The 21,539-nt window shown below is 46.4% G+C and overlaps 2 protein-coding genes across 23 annotated transcripts in view; one reads left to right on the top strand and one right to left on the bottom strand.

Annotated features, from left to right (window-relative positions):
* Positions 1-21,539, top strand: part of GGPS1 (geranylgeranyl diphosphate synthase 1) — a 407,079-nt gene that overhangs the window by 204,211 nt on the left and 181,329 nt on the right. The window lies entirely within an intron of this gene.
* Positions 1-21,539, bottom strand: part of LYST (lysosomal trafficking regulator) — a 117,800-nt gene that overhangs the window by 85,792 nt on the left and 10,469 nt on the right. For 18 of the 22 annotated variants that reach the window (XM_049831516.1, XM_049831513.1, XM_049831512.1 and 15 more), the window contains 2 exons: positions 10,978-12,222; positions 6,752-10,635 (listed from right to left, as the gene is read on the bottom strand). The gene's annotated coding sequence lies outside the window, so the exon portion shown is untranslated. The remainder of the gene's footprint in view (positions 1-6,751; positions 10,636-10,977; positions 12,223-21,539) is intronic. The other 4 variants (XM_049831527.1, XM_049831534.1, XM_049831521.1 and 1 more) reach the window with 3 other exon arrangements.

The raw sequence follows: 21,539 nt of genomic DNA, 5'->3' as shown, positions 1-21,539 counted from the left end.
CCCCAGCCAATCGGCGCCGTCGGGTGGCCGAGCGGGGGCGGGGGGAAATCCCTCCGGGCGGGGGCGCGCTTTCCCTGGGTCAGCGTCTCGCCCGCCCTTCGGCGAGCGGGGCCCCGCCCGCTCCCGCCACGCTCCGCCCCCGGCGGCGGCGGCGGCGGCGGCGGCGGCCTCGGCGGGGCGGGTCGGGGCGCTCCCCGGGACCGGCGGCTCCGCCGGCCGAAGCCCGTCGTTGGTGCTGCCCGGGGTACGGAAGGGCTCTGCAAGCAGCGGGAGGGCTTGCGCTCGGCTTTGGTATTTGCTCCGAGTAAATTCCTGGAGCAGATTTATGGCTGCGGAGCTGGGAGGCCCGGAGGAAAGGATTGCCCTGAGTGCCGCTTGGCCAGCTCCCTGTCAAATCTGGTTCACGTGGGCAAATAAATCGATAGTGTGCCCTGACTCCACGTCACTGCTCTCGCCCTCTCCAGGAATTCGCCTCGCACGGCCAGGCCGCTTACGAGTTTTCTGCAGGCGGCAGCGGGACGTTACGGGCGACGTTAACAAGCGCGCGCTTCATCTGTTCACACGCGTGCCTAGGTTGGGCATAACCTTCCCGATTCTCGAAATCAGAGGGAGGTGACGCAGGGCGCAGGAGTTTTCTTACCCCAGCGCATCCTTCTCGCATCCCTACGCCTCTCCCGGGTGCGTTGGCCTCCCGCTCCTTGACCCCTGCCGCCTTTCCTGGTGAGGACTGGTTTCAGCGCTGGGATTGCATTCCGGTCACCGTCCCGGGGCCCGCTGGCTAACCGCAGGGGCGTATTGCGTTTGTAAAACTTAAGCCAGGCTGCCGGCAAGGATTACGCGGACGGGCAGAGGCAGATCTTGGGAATGCTTCAGGCAGCAGGATCCCAGGACCCACCTGCCAAACTAAGTTTAGATACACACGAGGTAACAGCGGTTAAGTCTTCTGCAAATACAAACTTCGGTCTGCCTGTACGCCCCGCTTCTCGTACTCTCTCCCATGGCATCTATTTACGGACGCGTTTCTTATTTTTTCCCTCGGCACCTGCTTTTGGCCGTTGTTCGTGCTGGTCCTCACCTTATCGACAGGAAGCAACCCGTCCCTCTCAGACGGCTACCAGCCTAAATGGCCCTCTGGTCCAAGCCAAGGGAGCAACTTCCCTGCGAGGGCCAGCTGTGCAGACCCCAAGACGGTGCCTTCCTCTGGAAGTTAGGTACCTAGACAACACTTCTGCGCTAGAAAACATCTTAAATCCCCGGGGGAAAAAAAAAAAAAAAAAAAAAAAAAAAGAAGTCCTAGGCAAGCGACACCAGTATTTCACTGGAAGGGCAAGGAGCCCGACGTGCCGCTCTGCTCCCGAGCAAGGTTACACGCACAGCACAGCCGCGGAGCCGCAGGCACGGGAGCCCCGGTGGCAGCCCGTGCCCCCGGCTAGGTGCCCGCCCTTGGGAAGGCCAGATCTCGGCTCAGAGAGACAAGTGGCCTTCAAGGGCGCCCAGCTCTCTTCTGTGGCCGCAGAGAACTTGAAGACTCTGGGAAAACTGCTTCACTCGATGCCCTGGAGTTTAGATGCCAGTTAGTTGCCGGCAGACTAAATCCCACTTTTAAGCCAGTTTACTTTAAACTCCTGGAGACCGTGGTAGGATTTGGTCCAGCCTACCCCAGCTGGCACTTCAGCTACTGGAGGGGAAAGAGAGCCAAAATTCCCAGCCCTGGGCTCGGGGAGTCTTTGCCCTGAAGCAAACTCTCTAACGCACACGTGAAGCCAGTCTGCTTCCCGCAGCCAAGAAGAAAGAGAAGTCTCTTTTACCTCTGAACCGGGGCTTCGTGTTTACCAAAAAGAAGAGATTGTGCTATTTTATCTTTCTTTCAGATCCTCCAGCTGCCGAAGGATGACTACATGTATGCGTCCCTCCTCGGTGCTGGCAGCGACAAGAAGACAGAGGTTTCTACTGGCCTCTCCCGTGAAACTCCCGCCTGCCAATAACTCCAAGACTCTCTGGTGGTACCTCTGCTGCCGCCCGGTTTTCCTCAGCAGCAGATGTAGGACAGAGCCAACACAGTGCTTGACATTTACACTGTCTACGGTTTTCTCAAGGAGGCCAGTGAAACTAAGCAGCCAGTACATTTCCTTGTGTGGTTGTACGGCAGATCTGAAACAGGAGCGATGAAAATGAGGTCAATGGCCAACAGTACACCAACTCACCCTTGCAATACTAGCTTTTAAAGCGCAAAGAATAGGAGCATTTCAGGTTGATAACATAAATTTTACTGAAACTAAGAGTTTTCAGCGAGAAGCAGCCACCACATACAAACATCTGAGTGCATTTTTGCAAGGTATCTATTAAAATCTTTGGAAACTAAGTTAGCCATAGCCTGAATTGAAATCCACTGAAGCAGTTGTCATGTGTGTGCTAAAAAAAGATTATAAACTGCTTGCACTAAAAAAATTGTTGAGAAATGTAAGTAGGTGCAATGAAAGATTTTATCAGAACGGTAATGTTCTTCTCACTTGAATGCTTCAAAGTGCAACCTATCTTTCAGCTCATGTGGATTTTCTTTAATTACAGTAATTAAAGCTCCTGCTGCCGATATGACAGCATACCTGTTGTTCAGTTTTAAATCTGAGTTGTGCAGTAAAGTACTATGCATTCTGAATTCATGTTCATCAATATAAATTTGCAGCAGCTCCATGAAAGTCAGTCGAATGACACCAGTTCATGCCAGAATAACTTTAAATCAAGTCTGGTTCTTTTTATCAACATTGGTTCACTGATAACTCCCTTTAGTCTACAAAACAGTATCTGAATCTCACTGGAAATCTATAAAGTCTTTCAGCAGAATTCTTCCTGGATTTCTGCTCTAATTGTCTCTTTCCTGCATACATGCAGAAGGTAAGAAGATAGAAAACAAGCAAGAAACAAGAATATGAGTGGTATTTCCCTACTCTTCTCCTGGACAATAGAACAAGCTCACAGCACCGAGATCTGCACAGGTCACATTGGTACTCGAATTCTTCAGTATGTGGTATTAATATTCCCAGGCAGTGGATTTAGATCAATGGTTGCAAAATTTTAGGGGTCAATGAGCCACTGGCCATTCCCAGAACTTCTTAAGTCACCACTACACATTTTTCATATGGCTCCACCTACTCTCATCATCCAAGTTTCAGCTGAAAGCATTACAAAGATAAAGTAAGGCCTAGATTTTTCAGGCCGTTTCTACAGTCTCAGTCTATCTCTCTCCTTTCCAATGAGTATTTGCCTGTCTAGGAAAATTTACCTATGTTTTAATGGTACACTAAAGTCAATAGTAAAAACTGTGGAGTAATAGATGTAACATGTGAGCTGTCTTGAATCCACGATCTTAAATCAAAGAGGTTTGTGGAAAGGGCATCTTTTGTCCGCTGAGATGAGCAGTCTTTCAGCAGGGAATGAATAATGGTCTGTTTTCACAAGGAAGCACATTACTCTATTTTTTTCTTATGCTACTGTAAAAAATCTGAAAGAGTGAATAACACAGCGAAACTAATTTTTCTACCATTGATTTGTCCAGTAGCTGTGTGAACCCACGTAAGGCGTTGGCACCCGCCAAGTCCTGCAGCGTTCCAAAGTTCAGTTACATGGCTGACTAAAAAGCACCTCTTTTTCTTTGTTTTGGACTTTTTACCTGCCCATTTCTCTTAGTGTCCTCTAGTTCTTCTGCTTTGTGAAAGGGAATAATTACTCTCTAGACCCTCTCTCTGCGCTGCTCATGGTTCTAAGCCTCATTGTCAAATCTCCCCTCTGCTCCTTTTGCTCCACTCTGAAGAGTCCTGGACTAATCATTCACTCTGTACCATTTGCTTCAGCTTTCTTGCCCTTCTTTGAAACTTTTCTTGTCCTTTGTAGCATGAGAGAACTGGAGCTGCAGACAATATTCAAGATGTGAGTTCACCATAAATTTCCTGCATACTATGCTTATGTTTTCCTGTCTTCCCATTCCCTAATAACTCCTAATGTCATACTCCCTTTCATCCTCCACCACTGAGCACTGGGCTGACAACTTCATAAAACTGTGTGTCGTAACTCAGGGATCTCTTCTACCCAAGTACTAGGACTTCTCTCTTCATCACTTCTCTCCCTTCATGCAAAGATAGGATTGTTTTAACTGGGGTGCATGTCTTTGCTGTTATCAACATTGACTTTTTTTCTGCCATTTGAACCTCATAACTCATAGCTTGAAATCCTTTTCCCAGCTGACTTTCATTTTTGCTACCTAGAGTAACTTACCATCAGGAAACTCTCTCAACTCAAACTATGCTTCTTTTTTTCAGATAACTTCTATGTCAAACAACAAGCCCAGTGGCAGATTTCTGAGACTTCACTGGTGACTCCCCTCTCCTTGCTTCTCTCAAAAAAAACTCCAGTAGAGCTGTGAGCTATTTTTTTCTACAAAAGCTATACTGGTTTTTCCTTATTGTATCACATATGTTCGTGCACCTGCTAATTATGTTACACATTATAGTTTCTACCATTTTGTTCAATATTTCTGCAACTCTTTGTGGTCACTTCAGGACAGATATCAAGATATAAACATAAAGCATTTGTTGTGGTAAGCTGTTTTTCTTTTTCTTTTTTTTTTTTTAAGTTGGGCCTTTCTATATTTCATGAGTTTCATTACAGTCAGTGTTGCCTTAGAAAGATTCAGCAGCAAAACTTTGCCTTTCACAAAAAAATATGATGTCACTCTATATTTACTAGTTTTTGTTTGTTTTTTTTTTAAAAGAAAATAGATAAGCCAGATCAACAACACAAAGTTGTTAATCACAACATTATGAATAAATTATGAGATAAATGTAATCATTTTCTGGCAAACTGACCATGATTTTAACAAACAGATGAACTCCACATAACAAAAACCAAACCAACCTCTTTAAAACATTTCTGCTCCTGCATGAGACTCATATTGCATTTCTCCCTGTGATTTCTGATTAGCAACCTAATAGTTTTGTTTCCAGTCCAGCCACGAATTTCTTTGTGAATTATCTTTGCTGGAAAAGGAAAGATAATTCAGCAAAGGTAAATGTTCCACGTTTGCAAACACTTTTTTTCTGATTAGGGCACTGGATGTCTCCATCTTCAGAAGCAGTAACCCGCCTCCATGCACGGAATGCTGAGGAGCATTTGGGGTGCTCCTTAGCTGCCAGTAAAGCAGATGCAGAGCGATGACGGGGCTGCTCTCAAATACTCCTCCGGCACTGGGGGGGCTCGTGGCTGCCTGTCCCCCCGTGCAGGAGGCACTGGCTTGGTGTCAGGGGGAGGTGAGAGGCTGGTTCTGTGCCCGTTCCCCACGTGTCACGGTGTTCGTGGGAGCTGGTGTCAGCATTGCAAATGGGACATTTCCGTAGGGCTGCTCTAATGGGGACAAACTGCTCCCCCCAGCCCGGCAGCTCCAGAGAACGGACATTTAGAGGCATTTGGTTCCCTGTGGGTACGTATACCAGCTTCGGCTCTGGCACAGCGGGGGGAATCTGACAAGAAGAATGATGATGCTGAGCAAGCGAAAGGGTGCAAGAGAGCCCGCGTGGATGATACACAGGGTTTGCATCGCCCGCTTTGGAATAAACCCAGCATATGAAGTAGTCACTGTAACAACACTCAGCCTTTGTGCTTTTCTGCTTTTCTTTAGGTGGTGCTGTCTCCAGATTAGCATTTTTGGACAGGCACTGGCTCTGAAGACACAATGGGGCACAAAGCGTGCTCTATTTCAGACACTGTCATTTCCCCACAACCAGCAGCAGCCTGTGCTTCGGTCTGAAGCGTTCTGACAGTGTTATGTCAGTTCCTCTCCATGCTCTTCTTACTATGTTTGCTGTTCTTTCTCCAAGTGTCTCAAGCATTGCTCCAAGCCACCCATTTGAGGCTATAATGTAGCATTCAGAAAGAGAAAATGGCATTGATTCAAGGCAAGGGAGGGAGCCCGTTTTGCAGTTTTATGCAACTCAGTGGAGCTCTGTAGTTATTTAGTTGCATTGAATAATTCAGTGGGGAGGCTGTCTGAAACGCAACAGCCTCTTTGTTTCCTATGAAAGGTGATGCATGCTCATAGGGCTTCAGACATCTATCCGGCAACCAGCATACTTTTTTTGAAACACATGCATTTATACAGTCAGAGACTAGCTCCCAGCACCCCTCCAGGCCCCCTGCCAAATCTTCTCATTTTTGCATTATAAGGCCAAATCCTGTTCACAGTTTTGTCAGCACTACTGCTTTCAGCAGAGTCACCCCAGAGTCACACTGGTGCAAATGCTATAACCTTCGGTGTTTCCCCAACCCAGCACATGCCATCCTAAACCTTGTCCCGCACCTGGCCAGTAGCCCTCCCCTGCCTGCTGACCTGACACGGGAGCTAACACACAGATACCAAGGCAGAAATACCAGTCCCCAGCTCCAATCAGTCCCCAGACAAGCACCAAAACATGAGTGACAGCTGCTACTCACCCCTGAGCCCTCACACCAGACCTCACCAGAAACCTCCCTGCCAACCTTCGCTGCAAGCAAATGCCCCAGCCACCTCTGCTCAGGATAATTTTCCTGGACTTCCCCCCACAAGAAACCTGACTACCACCACTCCACGGCGAGGAGAACGACCCTCCTTGGGGACCTTTCTTTCTCTCATCAATCTTCCCCATTTCCATGCAGCTTACCCTTCCCTTGGAAATTAGGCAACATCTTAAGGAATAAAAACTGTTTAAAAACCTGTAGAGCATACCTGGTTTCCTCGGAGCGTTGCAACTAAAAAGCAAGGGGGCAGTGACACAGAATTACATGGGCATCCTTCTTCTGGGGACTCCTCTGCTAGCACTTGATACGGCCCCGGTCAGAGGGATGCTGCTGCATCTGCACAAACTGCTGCAGTGAAGCCTCAGAGTTTCTGTCAGGCTGCTGGATGAAATCACAGCTTTCTTGCTGGTACGCTCTGGCTCCTTTTCAGCTTCACACAAGCAGCCTCTCCTGCAGAGATTTGGAATTTGGAGGTTGCTTTGGTTTGGGTTTTTTGAGATGGTTGTGCTACTGTGTCTGCAGTGCTGCTGGAGAAAAAAAAAAAAAGGGGAAGGGAAAGAAAGAAAGAAAAAAAAGAAACTCGTGCAGGCTTTTACTGTCAGTGGTGCAGGAGGATGAGTAAACAGTGGAGACAGCTAAAAAGATTGTGCTAAGTGGTGCAAGAAGCTAAAAGCTTTCCAATATGCCATTCCATTGTGTTTGTTTGAGTATTGTATACAGGCATATAAAAAGGGAACAGTTCAGCCTTAAGGCCACATTCATGTACTGAGACGACTGTGTGAGGAACTCAAAACTCTGTCCTGTTCTGCCAAAAAGACTTTCAATGAGCAAATCTGAGTTGATTGTCAAAAAGAAGTTTCTGGTCTCCAATTGATGTTATTTCTCTAAGGCCAACGTTTAAAAAAGAAACGGGCGATCAAACCGCACAATTCAAAATCTACATATACATCTCTGAGCCTGCAGTTTTAGACATCCCCTTTTGAACTTCCATCTGCAAGGACAGCAGGCCTTGGCCAGGACCCCCTTATTCTAGTCACAATAAAGACATTATATTTGTTCTAAAATACCACATTACTTGATCTAAATGTGAGCGGCCCCAACTGCATAGGCACCAACTCTCTTACGGCTAACACCAGTGTGCTGGTTTCAGTTAAATGGGAAGAGATCCAGAGCCACAAACCCTTTAAGACAGTGATCTGCCTTTATGCTGTGAACATACTGGCAGCAGCCAGGTGCCAAAAGCCCAGCTGGAACTGAGAAGTCACTAACTTTTCTTGATGCACATCCCTGAGCACTATGCTGAGCTGTCAATGTAATATTTGTGTTTCTCGTGACGAATTGATGGTTTAGACTGCTGCTTTGAACTTCGCTGCCACATATCACCATGCCAATTTACCCATTAGTCTTAATATACTGAATTTCCTTTATGGCTTCTCCTGTCAGTACAATACGGTCTTTGGATTTGATTCAAATATTTGCTGGGCACTTTTGCATTTTACTTTCTGCATAGTCACAGCCATATCTCAGGGCACGGTTTCACTAAGCCCGGGTGCTGGAAAGGGAGCGCTTGTGCTTGTCTGATCTTGCAGTCAGCTGGATCAGCCCACTGACCCAGCTGAAAAACAATCTGCAATTTTTCTAGGGCAAGTTTTCAACCAGATCAGCTTGCTGACCTGTTTGATGGCATAGTCACGAGTACTGTGCCAACACAAGGGAGGAGGGGGACATGCATCTGCAAGCACCATCCCTTTTGATTTCAGTCTGCACACCAGTCTCTTAAGCCTCACCATGAAGGCAAAGTTTACCATACGCTCGCTGATCAACACAGGTGCTGGTTAAGCACAGTTGTTTTGTGCTTGAGTCTGCATTTATAGTCACCAGACCTACACCACCTTAACTTCAGAGGATTTACTCCAAATTTATATCATCTAAGGGGTAACTCAGGCAATCTCTGTGCAAGGGGCAGCTTGTATGAAGGAAGAAGATACTGATCACCACCAGCGCAATGTTGCTGAAAACATGTAATCGCTATTTAATTTGACTGCTCAATTTTGGCAAGCTCTTGGAAATTCTCCAGACGTAAAAGCCCGTCCTATTCTTACACCAAGAGAAAGCTGCTTCTCAGTTTCAAGGAGACAAAACCTGGCACATAAGGCTATGAAATAGTATAGCTGAATTTTCTGTCTGACACAGAAACGTAAAACAATTCCTGCATTGGTGCTGCAGTATCTACATGTCATAAGATGACTGGGAAATCTGTTTGTACATCTGCCTGGGCATTTATAAAAATTTTGATGGCTCTTCAGAGTTTTGCTTGGAAAGTGGACATCTGCAGAAGGCAGATGAGGCTTGAGGTTTGTCTCATCTAACTTCTCCCCCCAATAAATTAGACATGCAATCTAAAATAAAATCCTTATGTGGTCAGTGGGGAGAGATAGAAACCTCCAGAAGACAAACCAGTCCATCCTAACATGGGTATGCTGCATGAGTGGGATGAACTGGCTCCTGAAAATCCCCTGTCTCTCTCTCTCCACTGACAATAGAAGAAGCCAAGGCAACTGCCTTAAACTGAAGAAGGAACTCCCCTGGGCTCACTAAAGGGCTGATATGAGCGAAAGAAAACCCAGATTCATGAGGATGAAATGGGCTGTGAGGGTAATCTAGAGCTGTGTGCACCAGGTGCTAAGTTATGCACAGGTCTGCCGGAAACTTGTGCAAGCCTATGTTCTTCTAGCTTCTTGAGCTAATGTTTGCCTATGGAAGGGGAAACCTGAGCATCCATAGGGTTGAAGGGCTGGTACAGGCTGTACTTAGGCAACTGGGAAGTCCCAGGGCCCATGCAGTTTTACTGGGGTGGGAAGGAGGGTCTCCTCTGTCAGGGAGGTGACTGTTGTGGGCAGAGGAACCACGTGCTGAGCAGGAATGCAGAGGTCCAAAGCTAGGGCAGAGCTTAGATCCTGCCCACCCTGAGGGCCTGCCCAACATACTGGGAGACAAGCACAACCACCTGATGAAGGTCCAGAAGTCTGCAGCACCTTAAAGTCTGGAAATGCTTTTCTGGCAGAGAGTGAGAGCGTCAGGCTTTCAAGTCTATATGCATGTTGTACAAAGTCAGTTTGTCACTTGCTGGCTCCAGGTAGGACATAAATCTTACCATAAGTACAAGTTTAAACAGACACTTCCACTCAGGCCATTTTGCAAGTATGTGCAATTTGGGAACGGAAAAGCCTAAATGCTGCACGCACTCAGCACTGAAACAGTACCATTTCCACAGCCTGCGTGTGTCACAGCTGATGGCAATGGAGCCCGAGGGATGGAAATGGCTTCCTCCAGGCAGAGCAGGTTTGTTGCTGTGCTATTTCTGAGCCCTCTGCTTACTTCTGTTACTGGAAATGACTTACATTTATTTCTAAATCTGTCTCTATTGATTAGCAGTTAGTAAGTGGCTGCATGGCTTATTATAATGATCGCTGCTCTCGCTCCTTTTGTTATTCCTGATGCACGGAAGACTGTTCTTTCTTTTTTTAGTTGCAGGATGTTCTCGTTAGCTCAGCTTAGCACTGTGTATACTCACAGGGTATTTGGGATTTTCTTTTGAAGTATTTTACACCGGCAACAAATAGAAAACAAGGTGCATATTACTCATTTTGAATGAAGCTATGACTATCTACCAAAACATTAATGAGGTGTAAAATATCACATAGCTCACCAGTTTTTATTGCAGTAGGTATTTTGTTGGCTATCTTCATTACAGAAAATGCTTGGGTTTCCCACAAGTATGTTAATTACACTTACAAACAGTTTTGGTTTGCACTGCTTGCAAGTCTATGCTTTGACCAAAAAATAAAGTTGATCTTTTATCAGAGGAGTGCATTAACATTTGCCTTTAAATGCATTCATTGCAAATATCACATTATACAATTACCATTACCTGACAAGCATTACACTTTTTGTGATTATAGCTTGAAATAACTTTTACTTAGCTCGTGCATTCCAGCTTCTTTCCTGAGGAAAACTTGGTATCAGAAGTCAATTATCGGTTACAGAAGTATATTCAGCCATTTTCTTCAGCACTTTCTACTAATTTTCATCCTGGTAAGAGAGTTAGTTGAAAACACAAGTAAAATTATACGTGGTTACGCAAGCGGTCAAAAGTAATTCTCATCAATGTTTGTTGTATATGTTCAGTCAGATGCTCAGCAAGATGGTAACAATAGCTCCAGTGTAGTTCAGTGGAAAGAGAGTATATGGACTATTATTGTATGCAGTGTGTCCAGTCATGTGATATTCATGTCCTAGCCATTTCCTTAATAGCCCTTTAACATCTGCATCACCACAGGTTGGTATAAGTTATGGTTCTCCAGGGTTTGTTGGAGAAGAGGATCAAACAGACAGTTTAAGCTCTGGCTGAGGTTTCTTGGGGAGCTCACCTACCTGCATTTCCCCGGAGTGCTGCTGTACCATTCGCCTCGGCCTCTAAACGCTGCAGCACGCTAAACCACTAGCCACTGTCTGAGTGAGAAAAATAGAACTTTCCAGGTGGCCACCACTGTGCTCCTTTTCAAACCGGCAGAGCTGTGGTGCAGTAGTGCCAAGCTCCTGATGGGGACACAGATACACTCATTTCCCCATCCAGCAGTTCTGCGGTTGCTATTCTTCCTTTTGGGACCCAGGAACGTCAGTTTATGGTCAGAGTCTGGATCTAAAAGAGGTTGCAAAGAGCTGTTTCGGGTGCAGCATGGAGCCATCCCATCAGGTTGCCGCTCAAAGGTGTCTGACAACAACATCATGAATTTCAGGAGCCATCTTTGAGTCTCTGGCTCTCGCTACACAGTTCTGGCATGTCCTGAAGTCAACACAGCTATGTCTCAGCTCTTCATGGCCAGCAGGAAATGAAAGCTGATCATTCACCTTCATCCTTTTTCTGAGAAAAGGACTTTAAACTGCTGCTGGCACTGAGGGACTGAGCGGAGTAGCCCAGCAGATTATAATAGTACCCCATTCTCTCCCATTGTACAACAGGGCTCCCGTTCAGAAAACTTACAAGAAGCTACTGCTTCAGGTAGCTGGGACTGGTGTCCAAGTCGCTGTGACTATAGACAGAATTGATATGAACACCGTGGAGACAGAAGGAAGACCCTTGCATCTGGAATAATATCTTCACAGCGCATGAGCGAGGTCAGTTTTGCTTACACTGGTGCTGACTTACCAGCTCAGTTCTTGAATATGTATTTTTCACAAGGCAATACTGGAGACCAGAAACTCTCCCCTGTGGCGTGCACTCTGCATACCAGCTGCTTTAACACATTCTACTCGTGCTGAACGCACTCAGGAGATCATGGTCTAACACTGCAGATGTCACAAGAAGTGTCACCTCAGTAGCACTAATGCTGTCCAGGCCAGTAATAGCAATGCTAGGCCCTTTAAGAAAGCTAGATGTCTGTTTTTGTTAACACAAAATCTCTAAGAGATGGATGAGGAAGATTACAAAAATTAGAAGATAATACTAATGTAGACAGCTGATGCTGATTTAGCTGCAACATACGACAATTTTTAGTCATCCTTCAAAGGATGCTAATCTTTATCTTGGCAGGCTGATAAACAAAACCACAATCACAGGATACACAAATGACTCATCCTGGAGGGCTCTGCTTCTTCAGCGCCAGTGTGGTGTTCCACCTAAAATACATACATGCAGAATGTCATTTAAGAGCCAAGAAAGGCTAGGGGTGGTATCCTCGGCTGTATGCTCCACTGCTTTCCCACCAGCCTCCCTCCCGACCCTGTGTACAGTGTAACAGCTCCTATATTCTGCTTACAGGACTGTAAGAGAAACACAGTGCAACTCAGTCACAGATGGAAGCTGTCATTTTGATAAAATGGCCAGAATCAAATCGTGCACGTACATTCAGAGAGATAGCCATTTTGAAAGAAGGTGCTAAGAAAGGTCCCTTCCTCAACTTCACTCTGACCCAAAATAAAAACAAACAGCAACCCACATCCCTAATCTTAATATTTAAGCACATTCCAATGAAAGAGAGGCATTTTTGTCTCATTTCATTCTGGTTTTGGTTGCTGATTTTTATTACTAAAATGGGAGGAAGGGTGGTCTTGTGATTATAGTCGCAGGCTACGAGTCAGGAGATCAACGTCCAGCTTTTCAAAATTTTCCTCAGTAGCTTTGGTCTCTGTTCGCCCTAGGAAAGAGTGAGTGATGTGCTTCCTTAGCTTACAGGATTGTAAGAACTTTTAAGATGTGAAAAAATGCTTTCAAGATCTCTGTCCGTGATGTCAGGTCTTTAATGTGGCAAGACCCTTGATGTCACAAGCAAAGTTTTCACAGACAAACCACTTTGGCCCGAAAAACCAGATCTATAACACAGAAATGAAAGGCAGAAATGTGTATGTCAGTGATCCAAGGGAAAGGGAAAGCCTGTTGTTCTTTGTGGCACAGATGTTCCAGGAGAGTTAGTCGGTGGAAATGTCATCAGTGATTCTACCACCAAAATCAGTGTCAGAGGTGTTGAAGACAGGCCACGTTGTGATCAATGCTAGGGAAATACAATTTATATACAGGATCTTTCCAGAAGCCCTTTGGAGTCAGCATGGTGTCATGTTATTGCCTGTCATTAATCTGGTCGGTCAAGCCAAGACCTGCTGTGTGTTTGGAGACATATGTTTCCCATGGGAGCACAGCATCGTGTCCTCTTTCCTGGACATTATCTGTCCTTCATGCCTAGAAGAAGGCTGAATTGGGGTTAGTGCTCTAACTTCACTACGTGCCCACAACAAACATTTGAACATTAGGGACCCAACAGTCTGGTTTTTTCCTGCTTTCTCTAATGGTCCTCCATTGTTGGCCAAACTGTTCTTTGAATAAATCTTTGAATTGTTCTTTCATTAGAGCTGCAAAAGGCCAGGAGCACCTTTGATATAAAAAATGCTGGATTTAAGGTCTCGTGATGGGATGAAATTTGGTGTAACTAGGTCTAGTTATACCTCCAGCAGAAAATCTGACTAAATGAATGCTCTGTATGCATCTAAATCACTGTGGCTGCTCATCTTGCAAGCGAGCTTGGGGGAAGCATTCTCTGGCATACTGATTGACACATGGCTCACCTATGAGGTGCCATTTTCAGTTCATGGCCATGTAAATACAAAAATGACAGTTCCCAAATAGATTACAGGCTGAGCTTTTCCGTAGCAATGTGACATGGAAACACCAAGTAGTTTTACTCATGTAATCTTGTCAACCTATTAACATTTACACTGCAGTACTGCCTAAAGGCTAGCCCGTTCAGGGTCCCTTTGTGCCAGGTGTGGTCCAAATAAATGACCTCCTTCCTTAAAGCAGGTTGCAACGTTTGGAGGCAGGGGAGATCTTGCTGCATTCATTGCAGAGTTACATGCCCCGTCTGACAAAGTTCACCACTTTGTGGGAAGATTGTAAGGAGAGAAACAAACCGAGCAAGCTAAAGCAGAAAGGGCTGCTGCTTATAAAAACATCGTCAGTCAGAAAGGAGACAGCCCCGAGAGTGAATTCTGGCTGTCTCGAGCGGTTGGAAACTTCTGAGAGGGCAGGCCATGGCAGGAAATAAAAAAGCACATTGAATAAATCACTTGATGCTCTGATTAAGAGGCATGGGACTGTGTATCATGTGACAGTTAAAGCCGTAAGCTCCAGCCTTGAAGATATTATGTGGTACACGGGCAGTCTGAATGGGCAGATGGTATTCATGAGCAGGATTACTATTTCTAGCAAAACAGGTCAAACCAAGTCACTTAGAAACGGAATTAAAATTTAAAGATAGTTATCTCTGAAGGTGTGTGACTTTTTAAAGAGAGCTGATGAATCGGGCTCATTATAATTGCATCATTTTAAACAACAAAATCATTCTGTGTAACAGAGAAAACCTCTGCCCTTGTTTCCTTTCTGTCAGCTAACTACACACGCATTTTCCAGCACAAAATTGGCCTCTAAATAGGAATGGATCAGCTGGCTGGTACTGACCAAAAGTATTCATTTTCCTAAACTACCCAATAAGGCCACAGGCTGAGTGACGTCGTGTCGCGAGTAAAAGCAAACACTGCAAGTAAAGCGTGGTTCACTTACAGCAACGCCTGCCTTTCTGAACAGTACCCAGCCTCACTTTCCTATGGCTTTTCTGTAAGCAGGCTCCTGGATGGGTGGCTGACTGCTCTGAGCCAGGGGTTAAAGCAGGTTGCATAGGCAGCTCTGGGATGAGAGTCTCTGCCCCGGGAAGATACGGAATCGTTAAAATCAACCATGCGGCAGAGGTGCAAGACTGGCATAGGGCTCACATTACTTCTTATGGCAACAAGGGGACAACTTTGCTACCTCTGGTTGCTGGCTAGTCTGGAGCAGAGGGTAGGAGGAGCCGCGATTGCAAACACAGGTTCCAGCAGCCCCTCAGAAATCCCTGATCTCCCCACGCTGAGGGAGGGGAAGTGATGGAGATCCCAGGGTACCAGCAAGAGCCAGGCAGCGGCTTACAGGGCCAGGGTGACAAGCCAGTGGGAAGTCCCCGCAAAGGTGCTTTGGAAAGACCCTCAGGGAAGGGGGCATCCTGCTGCCTTTTCTACACAAGCATTAGCCCTCTGGGACCATTTCTCACAGGCCCACCCCCAGAATTTTTCTTTGCTGTAAGACCCCTAAAACCCCAGCACATTAGCAGGAAAAGAGTATCTTGGTTGATTTTAATGGACACAAAACACCTGGGAATTTCAAGTGCTCTGCTTTGTCTTCCTGCGCCTGGGTGAACGAGACCCTGCTCTGCTCCCCACCGTGTGGCTCAGTGTCTCTTCACGCCTGGGGGAGTCTCCAAACCTCCTCGGCACCGGCTGACATCGGGGTCCCGAGGCGAGCCTGGGAAGCCTCGCCCGAGCCCGTGTCTTTCCCCAGAAGCCTGCAGATGGGCGGTGAGCGGCAGCCAGCACCAGCACCCAGCGCTGGGTAGTGAGAGACAGAGCCGGCCCCACGGCTCGCAGGCGAAGGCACTGGTGGCCCCTCTTTGCCAGCGCTGCTCTGGCAGGCTGGGCCAGCCCGGGCTGCTGAAGGAGGCAGGCAGCTCCTTCGCCTTGGGCAGAGGAGGAGGCATCAGGCAACAGCCTCAGAAGCCGGAGCAGAAAGAGGCCACCAGCCTGGGACAGCTCTGCTCGCTTGTGAGAAAGAGGGTGGCTCGGCCCTGCTCCTCCCGTGCCACTTCTGCATCAGCAGTCCTAGGAGCATGAGTAAATTACGCCTGGGGCTGCCACTGAGCCCATAAAGTCTTGGGCAAGAAAACAGAGAGCACCTTGCTCCACCGGCTGTTGGAGGTATGGCGTGGAAAAGCCATGGAGCTGCGGGGGAGCAGAGGTGGGGTGAAAGAGACAGGTGAAGTCTTAAGGGAGTTGTCACAGAATTAATTACTGCTTGAAGAAGATGCTCATCAATCAGGCAGTTCCTGTATGGGCTGTGATTTCAGCTGGGCCTTCAGAGAGAGCGTCTGCAGCAGGGGCCAAAATCACCTTGTCACATCCATGCGGGAGGGAGGGCACTGCTGTCCCCGTACAGGGGACGGGCTGGTTAAGCAACGCCGAGAGGGCTCAGATTGCATTGGGACGTTTGTGTGGTGGGCACTGCGCCAACCGACAGTACGGCAGTCTTTGTTCCAAAGGGTTTGCACTGCAGATGGGTCCACCGGTAAAGAGTAGAAGGAGAGCGGAGACAACAGACCGTCACAATTTTGTCCGGGGGAGGAAGGGAAGTACAGTGGGAAACAAAGGCTGGAGGTGGTAAACCATGGACAAAGGACAAGTGGAAGAACAGGCAGCGAAGCTGGCTGGATGTGAAGGGGCTGGGAGGAAGGGATGGCAAAGGGTTTGGCTTGACAGCTGATCTGCGGAGGAGGTAACCAGGGACACAGCACAGTCCAAGCACAATGTCAGCCTGTTTTGCCTCCCTGCTTTGGCTTGAATGAACTCCCTGCATCAGCCAGCTCTGCCTCTGGTGCCAGAGAGACAGGGGCTGGTATGTGCAGAGCAGATGTTGAGCAGCATGCACCCTGAAGAGAAAGATTGGGTTAGATCAATATCACACCAATTTCTGTGCCAAAAGGTGCAAAATAAACAACTACATATTTTGGCTGGTTCCAAAGTGGGGGTATAACTCATTCTGCAGTGATACTTTTATTCTAAGACTCAGGCTCTTCTGCAACTAATCAAAACATGCTTTGCGTTTCTTCTACCCATGCCCACATATGAATTTACTATGTGTGATCGTAACGCTTGTGAGAAATACCAAACCGAGGCTTTTGGAAAGTAAAGCCATGCATTTAACCACAAGACACGTAAGCAGGACCTTTAGTGCGGCTCGTTCAGCTGCGCGGGCCACGGGGCACGGGGCTGGGGGTGCTGCAGCACTTTGCTTCTCACAGGCACTTGTTGCTTCTTCAGCAAACGTGGCAATTCTGGCAGCTCTGTTGGTGCCTTTGCAGTGTGCATTGGCCAATGGCTGCTCTTTTTAGAGTTTCAGCTAAAGGAGAGTTATTGCTTCTTTGTCTCTTATGTCTTCCTGTTGTTCTTTAATAGGCTGGAGAGCAAGGTATGGAGAGCAAGAACTAGCAAAAGGAATTAATTGACATTCTTTTCTGACCCGCAGACTCACGGAAACCCAAAAGGCTGCCAATTTGTAGGCAAACAGGCAAAGAACTGAATCTAAGTGCCCTCATTTGAAGTTGTAAACAGGATTTAAATGCTGCATTAGCCATGTGACTTCTCTTTGGACTTCTACTATCCGTTATTTATTGCATGTGACTTGTCGTTCAAATCATATGTGTTATTTCTGCTATGCACTTGTCTGCTAGTGAGTTTGTCTAAACCTGGTCTCTGAAAAAAAGCTCCCTGAAATGTGAGTAAAAAGAAGCCCTTTTTGCAAATGTTGGTAGGAAATAAAAGGAAAACAGACATAGGGTAATTTTGAGCAAAGATTGCTTTTGGATGGGTAAAAGATTTGGAAATAGTTTCTTTCCTTTTTCATTCACGTGCTGTCAAGCTATGCCAATTCACCCAGAGAGAGACTAGGCACAAGAGATGCAAAGGTTATGTCTGATACAGATAAACTTCTCTTTTACCACGTTACGTGGTCAGTTTCTGAGCTGTAATTTGAACCGTGGATCAAGTAAATGTAACAAAGACACAAAGTATTAGTCACACTTCAGTAGGCACAGGTCCCGAGATTCAGTTTCCAAACTTTCCAGTTTGTGGCAAGCATCAGGTATCATAAGCCTTATGTCTATTCTTTTAAAAGGGTCCAGTTGTCTGAAGGGAATGTAAGAATGCCAGTGACCAACGACAGTATGCAGGTAATTAGGTTTGCTTGTTCTTTTTCGCCTCCTTCCTCCATTTATCAGATTTTATCGTAAATTCTAGCTTGTCACTTCATGAGCACTTTTATTTCACCGCCCCCAGCAAAGGAGCAACATGTGATGGTTTGGCCCCAGACTTTCAGAATGATAAAGAGTAGTTTGGGCTTTGCAGACCATATGCCCACTACACAGGTGCACCTTCATTTAGACTGAGATGTCATCACCACATCTTAATGCTGGAGTGATTCAGAGAGGCTGTACTGTAAGTAAGCACCAGGCTCCATTCAGCAAGACAGCCAACATGCAAATGAAAGATAAATAAATGACAAACTGCTACAGCTTCATCTTGCAGAGTGTCAAGTAACTCTTGGAAAGTGTTTAGCACTTTCCACTTCAGTTAATTTCCATGGAAGCTGAGAGATTTAAGCATGGCCGGAGTTGCTCTGTTCTTTGTAATACTGAGCCTTAGAGAAGGAGAGGAGCGAGGAGTTGCAGAGCCCCGGGACTGTGGGAGCTTTGCCTGCGTGACTGCCACACACTTGGTAAACACAGCTCTGGCCATGACTCCCGCAGCCCGTTGTTTTTCTGTGGCAGATAAATGGAGGTCCCAGGCACTCTAGCCTCTGAAGCATTACTGAATAAATCCAAGGCCATCTCTGTCTTGTTTAAGGATTAAATTCTCATTTTTAAGTCTAACCGTTCTGAGGAAAGCCCTCCTTTACTCCCTCTCCACAGTGCAGGCAGTGTTAGCCTACAGACTGCTTATGGTATAGATATCACTATCATGGAAAAGGTGACAAGTTTCCTGGCATCTGCTGTACACACAAAAGGAGAAATTTCTACTTAATATCTCTGCTTTTAATATCTATCCTAATTTACGCTAGCTGGTCAGGTTCATTGAGAAGAGGTGAATTTACCAAAGCTGGTATATTTTGGTGAATATTTAGGTATGTACTCCCATAGCAGCTGTGTACATGACAGACTAAGTACAGTCAGCCTAACAGCCCAAACAGAGCATGAGGCAGCAAAAATAATTCTCCAGGCTGTGCTGCCTTGCCCCAGCAAAACCCACTTCACCTCCTTTAGTGAGTTTGATACTCAGTAGCTTTCTAACTTTGTTGTGCCAATAATTTACAAAGAACTCGGTGCTTTTATGCTGCTTCTCTTCAAAAGGTTTATGTCAGCGTGTGTCTCTCAGGCTGGGGCTCACCCATGTGCTGCCATGCCTGCGGATGCCCTGGGGTGTGCAAAGCCTCCAGGGACTGGGACGGTCATTTACCTGCATAGGGGCCACTGTGGGATCTGGACACGCGTATGGAAGCAGTGGGCTGTGGGATCAACCTCTGACTGGGATGTTCCTCTTCCCGGCGCTATTGCATGTTGTTTAACACTGACTGTGTGCTACACTTGATGCTTGGGATTTCACTAAATGGAATTGCAGAGACAGGAGAAACCAGTCACGAAGCATGAGAAATGCTGCTCGAGAGAGACAGATTTAACAGCGCCCAGTGGAGATGCCTCATTAAACTGATACAAACCTAATAAACAGAAGAGCTGCTAATTAGCAAAAGGAGTTAAGCGATGAAAAGTGGCAGTAAGCCAAGCAGCGATGCTGAGTCTTCTTAATGCAAAGGGAAACTACCCAGCAAATCCGCAGTTTGTAATACAAGTCGGAGGAAGAGACAGACACCTCTTAAGATGATGATTTGCAATGTATTAGTAATCCTTCGTGGTTTTTTTTACTGAAGCTATTTATATAAATCCAGCAGATGAAGGATCGTCACAGAAGTCATGTTTTAAAAATATGCTTTGAAAGCCAAGAGATTCTCCTTTGGAAATAAAAAAGAGGCTCTAAATGTATTTAAAAAATGACAAGGGGAACTACTTTCCACAAGCCTGCTGTAATCCACGGCTATAGTATGAGGAGAACGTGCAGGTATTTTCAGCAAGGAGAGAAGATGCCACAGAAGAGAAACATTACATATGCACTTGCATTTCTAGCTCCCAGAAACCCCAAACACGGGGATCAATCTGGTCACTATGGTTACAGACAGATGTGGAAGCTCGCTTCGAACAGAGCTTCGGCTGCTCTTGAGGAGTGAGGCCCACAGACAGGCGGTGAAAGATGGGAGAGAGTGGCAGCCCTTCCCCAGCCTGCAGAAAAGGATGCCCATGGTGGTTCAGATGTCCGTGCCCTGCTAATTAGCAGAAGTACTGCTGTAATTTACAGACTGTGGCAGGGCTAGCGCAAACGCGGCACAGATAGTGGGATTGTCTCGAGAAACCGATCTGCCTCTCTGATGCAAAGGCGGGGAACAAAGTGGGCATTAATATGCAGCCACTGGCACCTGGGCAGTGGTCGTAAGCAAAGCAGCCATCTTCTTCAGAGGTGGGGCTGAAATGGAGATAATGACCGAATGCCACAGGGCCACATCCCAGTACAAACCAGTTCTCTTCTTTGCCTGTACTCCATATGATTTAGTGTTTGTATAGCAGAAGTGTCCAGTCAGTGCAACAACATGCAGGGACATGGATGTTCCCAAGTCAAGGACTCCCTGGCACAAGTTATTGCTCTCACCCCAAGTGTGGGCAGGCAAAGAGGAAAAACCTAGCACGACTGCAGTGAATTTTGTCCTTATGTAACACTGGTTTTTGGAAGGAAGCATTCCAAGCGATACTCCCCTGACTGTATTATTTGTGCAGTGAGTCAGGAAGCCTTGCACACCGCTTGAGATACTCTACCCACTTCTCCTTGGGATATGTCTGTGCCTGCATGTGGATATCACACATCATTTTACAAATTGCTCTAGCTGTGCTCTCAGGGAAATATATCGTTAACCGTTTTCCCAGTCTCGTTGTTGACTCGGTTAACCATTAACGGGATCATCCTTTTTACAAAGGCCTCACAAAGTCCATAAAGTGTATGTAAGCACAAGGGGCAACGTTCTTCCCTCAGCACACAAGGCTCTGGTCTTCAAGGATGCGGGCGATCAGCTGCAGACTCTGAAATGTTGTTCCATTTGCACTTAGGAACTAGAAATATTTAACTCGTTGCTTTATGCAGAACTTCAAGAGCCCTTGGGCAACTCTTTTGTACCCTTACATAAACTCTCAGTGAGGAGAGAGGGGCTTTGGGTATTATTTTTATGAACTATATTTGCACTTCTCTGGCTTCCTGTGTGCTGCTGGACAGGGGAGAGTTGGGAAAATAGTTAATCACTAGCCTTGACTGTAGAAAGCGAAATATGGGCAAAGAGTACCCAGGGCAGGATGGTATTAAATGACCTGCCAAGGGCTGAATGGGTTGTTTCCCTGAGGGAAAAGCACCATGGTGGATATAACAGAAGGTCTGATAACTGAGGACAAATTTCAGTAATTAAAATTTTAAAAGGACATAGCACAGTAGGCAAAGATGCATAAGAAGAGGCATATAGAGGGAGAGAAAGCAACTAGATGTTTCCTGGGAAAAGCAAAGCCTGTTGCATGGCTACTCCTGCATCTGTAGGCATAATCTGAATTTTGACTCAGCCCTCTAATCAAAGGACGCTGCCAGCTATGTCCACTGAACTAACAAATGCTGGCTTGTTTTGAAGAGAGAGCTGCACCACTACAATTATTTCTGATAGCACT

The sequence above is a fragment of the Accipiter gentilis genome, chromosome 28, assembly GCF_929443795.1.
Source record: "Accipiter gentilis chromosome 28, bAccGen1.1, whole genome shotgun sequence".
NCBI lineage: Eukaryota > Metazoa > Chordata > Aves > Accipitriformes > Accipitridae > Astur > Astur gentilis.
The sequence above is the reverse complement of the archived record's forward strand: the minus strand, read 5'-3'. Positions and strand labels throughout refer to the sequence as shown.